This window comes from Anguilla rostrata, chromosome 8, assembly GCF_018555375.3.
Source record: "Anguilla rostrata isolate EN2019 chromosome 8, ASM1855537v3, whole genome shotgun sequence".
NCBI classification, from domain to species: domain Eukaryota; kingdom Metazoa; phylum Chordata; class Actinopteri; order Anguilliformes; family Anguillidae; genus Anguilla; species Anguilla rostrata.
In genome coordinates this window covers 34,138,488-34,148,140 of record NC_057940.1, presented here as the reverse complement: position 1 = coordinate 34,148,140, position 9,653 = coordinate 34,138,488, and the positions used below count along the sequence as shown (strand labels likewise).

Below are 9,653 nucleotides of genomic sequence, written 5' to 3'. Positions count from 1 at the left end.
GTGATAGATTGGTGGCCTGTCCAGGGTGTATTCCTGCCTCACCCAATGCATACTGGGATAGGCTCCAGCACCCCTGTGACCCAGCCCAGAATAAGTGGGTATAGATAATGGATTGGATGTATGGATAAATGGTAAATGGTATGGTAAAACACACTGCTAGGTACCACTACAAGCAGCTATGTGTTGATATATACTGGTAAGCATTGCCGTTTTAATTAGGTCACAGTGTACCTCATTGAAATTTCTGAAAATCTTGCTGCAGATCTTCTGTGTCCTAGTCTGTTGTAGTAGAATACAGTCCACAGAATATTATGCCATATTACGAGCTCTGGTTTGATGGAGAATAATCCTTAATCACTAGCCCCATCACGATTGTATTTTTGATCTGATATTCGTCCTCCTTATATAATCATATAAAAAACAAATCCTTTTTCCCCTCAGCAGGGGTCACTCATCCACATATACTGCACGTCTGGTCTGAATTCACTTTAAGCGCTGCTAGGCATTCTGAAAGAGGACACAGATGACTTAATATGTTATTCGATAGAAGCATATGTGCATGTACATCCATTTGCTAATGCACTGTTGACACACCGGCTTTTCTCCCGATGAAGCCTTAACTCGGGCTGCATACGCTGGGAAGCCTGAAGTGACTCTGGACCCGCTGATCCGCGCTCTAATTGCTTCAAGGTTCAAGAGAGGCGAGCTAGCGCACTCCTGTGCTGCACTCACAGAGGTCGCCCGTGTCCGGTAAGGACATATGCTGGCAGTGCAGACATTGTTACTGCAGGGTGAGTGCAGAACTCATTGCCTCCTGCAATAAGTGAGCTGCGTCCACATGCCCTACCTATGCGCTGCCTTGCGTACAATAACCGAGGCAAATGGGAATGTGGCCATCAGCTGAATCCACCGTCCAAAAGTTCTAAAGGACACCCAGTAGTGTCAACAAAGAAATTGTGTCACTTAATTTGACGAGTCCCATCCCAGATTCCGAACAAGGCCTCTATTTACACAATTATTTTCACTTGCCCTCTCTCCGCATCATATCAAAAGTGATTTCACAACAATGCCCTCTGGGAGAATTCTATACCCAAGTAATTAGATCTATTGGACAAGAAAATATAAACTTCTGTTGGAATTGTAAATATTCATAATATATCATGGAATCATGACTGCACTGCCCATGCACTTCATCGGTCTTGGCTATGCATGATTTAATAGAATTAAAACAGAGGAATTCAAAACAAAAAGTTTATTTGCTTAATGCACTATCATGCCAGAAAAATATCTGCTTATAAAATATCCCCCTTTTTTAGTTTTCTTCCAAGAATTGTGTGCTCTCACTGACTTTGATATCAGTTAAGTGTTCTCAGAATATAATTAAGCCAGTAAACTTTCCCTGCATCTCAGTGTAATTTAAATCCTGCATTTCACCCTTGACTTTGCATGAAAATAAAACCAAGAAGTGTAGCAGTGGGAAACCAAGTATTAAATCCTTTTGTCCTCATAATTCCTTTCCTCTTGTTTATGTTATGTCCCAATAGCCCTTAGTCATGGATGTGTTTTCTGTGTGGCATTGCTGAGCTGATGTACCCTAATATAAATACAATATTATTAATATTCTTGGAATCCATTTTTCTTATGAGAGCTGATGGCTCCTGGAGTGATAGTATGATAGTAAATTTCACTCTAGTTATCTCCTTCAGATGCTCTTCCAATCCTGTCTCTCCACCACGCATACTGGAAAGACATTCTCTGTGCCTCAGTCTCAAATCTTGATAGGGCTGGTGCTGTTTGTCCAGGCTAATACTACTCACCTTCCCTCCAGCAGGTTTTCAAGCTCTGTAACCCTTTCTTGTGCATTTGCGCACGCACTGCAAAGTCAACTTACAAGAAGCAAACGTCAGACGTGATAGAAGCCCACCAGCAGTGAGAAAAAGGCCTCACCTCTAAATGGTGCTAGCTCCGTAGTTTTGTGTTCCCTGCACTGTGAAAAATAGTCCCTGACTCCAGAACAAATGCATCACATGTGTATGCTCTGTGTGCTCCCTGCTCATTGCATGGGTATGGGTGACAGAACAGAACTCATTTGGCACAAGTGTTAATTTCAAATTGGTAGAAGTGGACCAAAAAAACTGGGAAAGTAGCGGATATAGAAATGGACTGTGCTGGATGTCATCTGTTTTCTGTATCAGTCGTCCGTGTTGGGAGGGCTGCCCGAGCCAAGCCGTGCTTCCTGGTAATGAGGAGGTTGAAATCCGTCCTGCTGTCGTGCAGCGCAACGACGGTGTCCTCTGACTGGCTCTCTCAGCGGCGTGGCGGAGGGCAGCCCGCCGGCTGGGGCAGGGACACGCGCGTCCTTCTCCATCCGCCGAGGGTCCCGTCTCTTCCATGTGGCTCGGCAGAGATGCCAGCCCCCCCCCCCCCACCCCAGCTGTCCATTCAGAGCGGGCACCGCTTGCCAACGCGGCGCTGCCAGACGCAGAAGGCCGCACCTCCGTTACCTAAGCTGCGCTAGGGGTACCCCGCCGCCCCGCGTGCCCTGCACCGACCCGCCCATCTGCAGGCCCGACGGTGCCACCCTGCCGCCAGCGCCGGTCCGCTCCTATCGGCCGAGCCGCGCCTGGCAGCGGAACAAGGGCTCTTTCGATGTTTGCTCCGCTGCCAGGTTTTCCCCAGGGAGCGCGCTCGCGGCTCGACCAGCGCGGGGAGACTCAGCGCGCGGCCGGGTCTCTCATCTTTTTGTCTTAAGGGGCGGAAAAATATGACAACCCGGCAACGGGACGCCTCGTAATGCGCAGGGCCTGCTGACGGAGGATTGATGCGGGGTTGGTAAATTGACGCGGTATTACCCCCACGTTGTGCCTTACACAGGTACTCGGGCGCGTCTCCATGCAAAGAGGGGCGATAAAAACGACAGCCGTGCGACGATGATGAAAACAGCGCTGCCTCATTCTGTCTCAGTGCCGTACATTACCGTGGAAACACTCACCAGGGCGCACGAACAGGACACATCATCTAGGCACAGGTTTCTCTGTGGCCCAGCACCATTACATTTGCAATTGATTCATTCTTCTCCCGATCTTTAATTTACACACATTTCGTTTTGAATGTCGCATTACACATTTTAAGCAAGCGCTTTTTATTTTTGCTATTTCTTACTTATTAGTCAGCTGAATTAAATTGCTCGACCATCATCAGCCATCTGAGACATGGCTTGCTGACGTGCTTTTTTCATATCTGTTGTCACTGGGACCAAAGCCATTTCATTTCAGGAAATGCAAACAGGATGGGGAAAGCAAGAACTGCAAAGGTTTGATTGGTTCCTCTCTGCAGGTTAGCTGTCATTGTTGACACATGTACACACACACACACGCACACACTATGCACAAGCACCTTGTATTTGAAAAATGCTTTTAAAAAAGATTTCAGATACAGGCCCGGCTGCTGTCTGAATTTAACAGCTGGTACAGCCTGACACCTTTAGCCTGTGTGTCCTGCCGCTTCTGGGACTGATCCATTGAAAGCAGTAAATGTCCTCAACGCTGTGAAAAATGTGAGCGTCATTTTGTCGGTCAGATTTTGCAATATTCTGTGCGGTTCGGTCTTTAAGATCACCAAATGCTGTTTGGCAAGACGCAGACCTTAACTGAATATTTGAAGTTCAATTACCAGGATGGGTTGAACTAGTACCTGGATTCTTTGTGACATACCCTGTCAAGTTCCTAGGCATTGGTCAAAAGAATTCTTTCAAATAATTGCAGTCAAACATGAATCGGTGTGTGTGTATGTGTATGTGTGTGTGTGTGTGTGTGTAAGTGTGTTGGAGGAATGTCTATGTATGATCACATGTGCAAAGTGAGTAAGTGTGCAAGCATTCTGAGATGTATGTGTATGTATGTTCACTCTTGTATATATAAACACCAGGACTGAGGAAATATAAAATCTCCAACTGGTGTGATCACCTGGTAAATTGTTTTGCTTAATGCTATTTTTTAATTGTTTTGTAGGTGCTACTACTTTATTTCTGGTATATGATGTAGTTCAATTACAACTTGTGGGTGAGGTGCTAATTTTAGCATCTCAGCAATGGCCTAGCTTTTAAATGTAGGCCATAGATTAAAAAAAACATTTGAGAACAAGCATTATGTTTGCTTCTTATGTCAAATTATTTATTTGAACATGAGACAAGAAGACAAGATCACATTTACCCTGACAAGCAATGTAAATCATTCATTGAAAGTGTTTAAGGTACCTTTGATATCTCTGTTTTTGATGTTTGTTGTAGTGACACATATAATACATATATAATACATTTAAGATTGTTGTAGTGACACATATAATACATGTGTAATACATTTAGATATTTACAATACAATACAATGTAACAAATCTGCTAACCCACCTTTTAGCCAAATATAAACAAATACAATCAATTTGCTGATATGCCCCGAGTCGTGTCACATGTAGAATAATTGGACAGTTTTGTAAAATATTAATAAGACTCATCCTTGATTATCTCTGACTGTAACATTTCCTCATCTGGTGAAAGATAAGCGTACGATACGGAGGCAGACCGTGAGGGATTTGTGGACACACAGAGTGTAAACTAGCATTCGGGTGAAACCCTTTGATTTGATTTGATTTTGATTTTATTTAGCACAATTAAAATATAAAACAGAAATAGAAGAGACTTAAAAACAGTGAAATAGTGCAGGGAGAGGCAAGAAACCCAAGGGGCTTATATATGGCCTCACCCTAAATAAAAGGACAACTCAACAAAAACATACAAAAATAGATCCCCTGCTTTCCCACCGCTCAGGTCCGATTCGGCTCCGCTTGCCGACCGAGGGCAGCTGTGACGTCCGGGAGCATCTGCTTCTCCGCTGCGGCTGCCAGTGTTTCGGGTGTTTGTCTGTATCATCTCAATGCTGTGGGGCTGGCCGGGTTCCAGACGCACTGGGAGTATTGTCTGACAAAATTTTCCACCGAAGATGACCTCATTCATCTGATATATGCACAGTACATTACTGGATAGCATGGAGTACTTGGGTAAGAGGCATCAAATGTGTTCCTATGATAAGAAAAACAAATAAACCAAATAACCCCATGGAACTGTTTGGTTGGACAAAGCAAAAGCTTACAATCCAGCTTCGTCAACACTACTGACTTGGCACTGTATGTCCAAGTCAACAAATTTTAATTATTATAAACTAAATACTCCTCAGTTTGGACTTTGTATCCTTTGTGTTCTTAAAGTTTATGATTAAAGGTTGTTAAAATGACAGCTACATCATTTATAGTCAGCTTTATGGTTACAAGCACTGAATGCAACGCTTCTTCGGCAATGCTGGGGCTGTTGGACATTCGACGGCTCAACCCTAACAACTGAAACCTTCCCTGCCGTAATCCCCCACGTACATGTGGTGGAGGAGAAACAGCCAGGAAGATAAGACATTGTTGCGGTTGAAGCACTGAGGCTAGGGAGCCTGTGGGAGGGTAAAGTGATGGAAGGACCCTTTAACCCTTTAAGCCCCGCTTCCACCAGTTGGACTCCCCATCGTAGCAGAGCCCCAGCCGAGCAGGTCCCCTCGCAGCGTTTGATGTGACAAGAAGAGGGAAAACAGAACTGTGCAATGCGGTTAGCGGTTCCTTGGCCATCTCACTGTGAACAGAGGGAAGCAGGTTGGAGCCATCCCCACCAAAACGCGGTGTTCAAAGACAAGTCATTCTGACAGCCCCCGTACTACCTCATTCACCTGCCACCCACCCCCCACCCCAACCCAAGCTGAAAGTCTGGGGAAACAGCACTCGAAACAGGACAAGGTCCATCCGAATGAACTGTAGCCAAGACAAGTGTCGTGAAGCTTTTGCATATTCCTCCCCACCTCCTTTTCTTTTTCTTTTATTTTTTTCCCAGCAGTCGCATGAATATTACATTAGAGGCTTTAGAAGTACTGGCAGGTTTCTAACGGGGGCCTGTCACCTAGGTGCTCGTCATGAGAGAGAGAAAGAGAGAGAAAGAGCCTGGGAGGGGCCTCGCTGCATGTCAAGTCCACACGTTCAGTCAGTGCGCTCGCTCTTTAAAGGCTTTCTTTCTTTTTTTTACAGGCAGCAGAAGCCCTGGAACCTGCCCCAGCGAGTGATGTAAAAGCCACGCTGGTTAAGATGTCAGGAGGGGTCCTCTAATGGTCATAGGCTGTCAGCATTCGCCATTTCCCCCAGGCATCTGCTGCTTTTCTTGCATGCCAAGACATTGTGCTCAATTGCACAAGAAGCTCCTCTGTCCTTGATCGTTGATTTGAGAAAAATGTCAGACTCTGTACTTTAGTACTTTTTGTCTGTCACTCTTTCATATATATATATATTATATATATATATATATATATAATAAAAAAATGCATGTATATATATATATATATATATATATATATATATATATATATACTCATTCATATATATTTTAATTAATTTTGGTTTCGTCATGTAGAAATTGCAGCACTTTTTATACTCATTTATATAGTGAACATAATGTTTGAAATATATTTTTTTCTTCTTGGTATTGTCTTTACTCCATAATTTTAATTGTCCCTAACATTATGGTGCTCACTGTATATATACTAAATGGTTTCTGTTTCTTTTTGCATTACATTACAAGGATTTAGCAGACGCACTCAGAGGGAGTTGCACACATTTTTTAAAAACATTTTTGCATTTACATTGAATCCATTTATACTGCTGGGCATTGTATATACTGAAGAAATGCAGGTTAAGTACCTCGCTCTCTTTCTGTTTTTTCCAAATCCTTCCATGTAATTCTTGTGAATGGCTTTGTTGACAAATATCTTTGCGGCTCTGGTATGCTCCATAAATCCACCTTCCTACCAAGCTGAGGCTTAATGTTCTTCCTGATGCTTCTGGAGGGAGTAGCGAAATTATCGCTTCCCCACAAAATGGCCCCGCCGTGTGATGTGTCAGCTCGGGACCTCTCCAAATCTGCTGTGGATTTGCCTGCTCTCCGATTCCCTTTGAGCGATTTTGGACACAGTCCACGGGACCCCTTTCATCGCGGAGTTTTCTGAATCAGAATGGAAATGCACGCCATTAATTCGGTGGCGGGTCTGCTCGTGGCCTGAAGTGTCCAGGTGGTTCGTATGTAAAAAAAAAAAAAAAAGAAGCCATTAACCACCGGTCTTGCTGCCATATCTGAAGAAAGCGTTTATGCCAAAGTTTTCCATCTTCAAAGTCAGTGTGTAAGTGGGTACTGAGAATGTGAGCAGCATAGTTCCTTACCTCCAGCAACATACTTTTGCTGTTATTAAGCATTTGATGTTCAGGCATTGGTTTTTCTCTGAAGATAACTTTTTTTTTTGACACATATTTTGGGTCACGGTGAAGGAACTGTCGTGCAAATTAAATCAGACAGTGGCCCCTGGTCTGCATTTGAGCCCCATGGGTAGGCTGGGAAATGAGGTTTTCTAATCAGGAGTTTGTGTTCTCGTGGGCCCCCGATCGCAGCATGTGTCAAAATGGACGGCTTTTGTTAGCATTAATGAGAAATAAAATCATTCTATGAAATCTTAAGAGTGTTTCACTCATTGCTTTTAACTCAGTGTGACGGGAGCCTTCAGCCGTTTGGAGCCCCTGTAAGAAAGGGACCCGGCGTGATTAAGATTACAGAAGGGAGCCTCGTTGCTTTTGGCTCTTACTGAGGATGTACATTTGGAACATCTCATCTCAAACTGTTGTGAATGGCTGCCGAGCCTTTTAAAAATAGATCTGATTGCTATTCTGTGACAAAACCCATACTTTTTTTTTTTGTAAATTCTGCAAAATACGGAATGAGACAGGAGATATGCTTTGCTAATGGCAATGGCAATCTGACATGCCATTTAAGGCACTGTGACTGACTGTGATTGAGATTTGTGCCTACTTTAGCCAGACGTGCAGTGCAGTAATGCTGTAATGGCTCCTGTGAAAGGGAACAGAATCATAGGCTTAGGAGGTGACTGCAGCTGTATGCTAAATTCTGCCTTACACTTGCCACAGGCTTCTACACCCCATTTGAATGTCCTTTGACTGTCAAGCATGAGTACCGTCCTGCCAGCCCCCTGACCTGGATGTAGTCTACTTACTGGTTTTTTTTCATTTGTCTGATATTCGATTTAAGGATGAATAACAGAGCATTAAAATGTACAAGTTACAGAATAGCACGCAAGCAACTCCAGGTATAGTCACTCCATAGTGACCTACATATCTTAAGGCACCAGTGGGCAGACGTGTTAAGTACAGAGCAGTAAATGCAGATTTCAAAGAGCCGTGGTTAGCCGCTATTATCCTTTGGACACTTGACTGGAAAGATTGTGGTCTCATTTGTGGCAGCAGTGTAGCATTATGGGAGCTGGATTCAGAACCAGAAGGTTACAATCCTGAACAGGGTGCAGTCGTCCTGCCCTTGAATGAGACATACTGTAATGTTTCTTTTCATATACTCAGCTAGATAGTAGGCCTATGAATTACATGTAAAACTGTAGGCTGTGCAAGAATGAAAGTTTTTGCTGTTATAGAAATGATTTAACTATGTTAATTCCAGACGGATAAAAGATGTGACTTCACACTCTAGTCTGATTAATGAATAACAAAAAGATTGAGAAGGAAGCAAAAACCTTTCAAGTTCACTGAGACCAGATTGCCCTGCTTTTTTTTTATTATAGCATATTAAGAGGAACATCTTACCTAACATGCAACATCCTGACATTTTGTCTGTCTCTGGTTCACATTAGCCCTGCGAACGGCTTGGCTCCCCTTTTTCGCCAGTTAAGACATTGCGAAAGTGCCTGGCGCGCTCAGAGATCAAAAATGAGAACTCATTTGGCCTGCGCGGATTTCATGGAAACAGAACGCGGCTTGACCAGACGACGGCACGTCCCGCCTACTTTCTGTGGTCGCGAGCGTGCCGGACCGAGATAGAGCAGCCCGCCGATGATCGCCGTCGCTCGCCGTCACCTGCCTCGGGGGAGCGGTGGCCGCGAGAGGCGGTGATTGGCCGCGCGCTTCGCCGTCGCCGCGTCCCTCGCCGTCGCCTCGCAAAGAAGCTCCGTCATCTCGCCCTCGCTAGCGCTGGCCCACGAGGCTTCAGTTTGAGAAACTCCAGAGTTTTTACATAAAACTCCCTCTGCTTTCACCACTTAATGATTTCACTGGGAATACTTGCACATGCTGTGGACCTACCCTCTGGGGGGGGGTCCGGGTGGGGGTTGGGGGCTTTGGAAAGTTTGCAATGTTCTGTACTGTGTGTGCTTGGTATTTTGTAGTGGACTGTATGGTCCATTTTTTACCAATGTTATTGGTTGTACACTCCCTTACTTGGAAATGTTGTACACTATGTGGGAGCCCCTAAATAATAATAATGATAATAAAAATAGCAAAAAAATATGCTCACTGGTTTTTCCATTAAAGCTGGTTATGTTTTGTATTTTATGTATCAGCAGGATGATTTAGTGAAAATGTTTTTTCTCAGCTGTGAATCGATAGCACCGCAGGAACACTTTGTGCTGATGGGCTGCTGTGCTCACAGTGGTCAAGCACAGTTTGTCCGAACTGCTTGCAAAGGTACAGCTCATCCAGGATTAACTGCACATCACGGAAAAAGA

At 44.2% G+C, this 9,653-nt stretch overlaps 1 long non-coding RNA gene across 1 annotated transcript; it reads right to left on the bottom strand.

Annotated features, from left to right (window-relative positions):
• Positions 1 to 4,629: 4,629 nt before the first annotated feature.
• LOC135261483 (uncharacterized) lies at positions 4,630 to 9,179 on the bottom strand. The gene is made up of 3 exons (XR_010331967.1): positions 8,737 to 9,179; positions 6,778 to 7,078; positions 4,630 to 5,665 (listed from the first exon to the last, which is right to left on the bottom strand). It is a non-coding gene; the product is annotated as an uncharacterized LOC135261483 (long non-coding RNA).
• Positions 9,180 to 9,653: the final 474 nt, after the last annotated feature.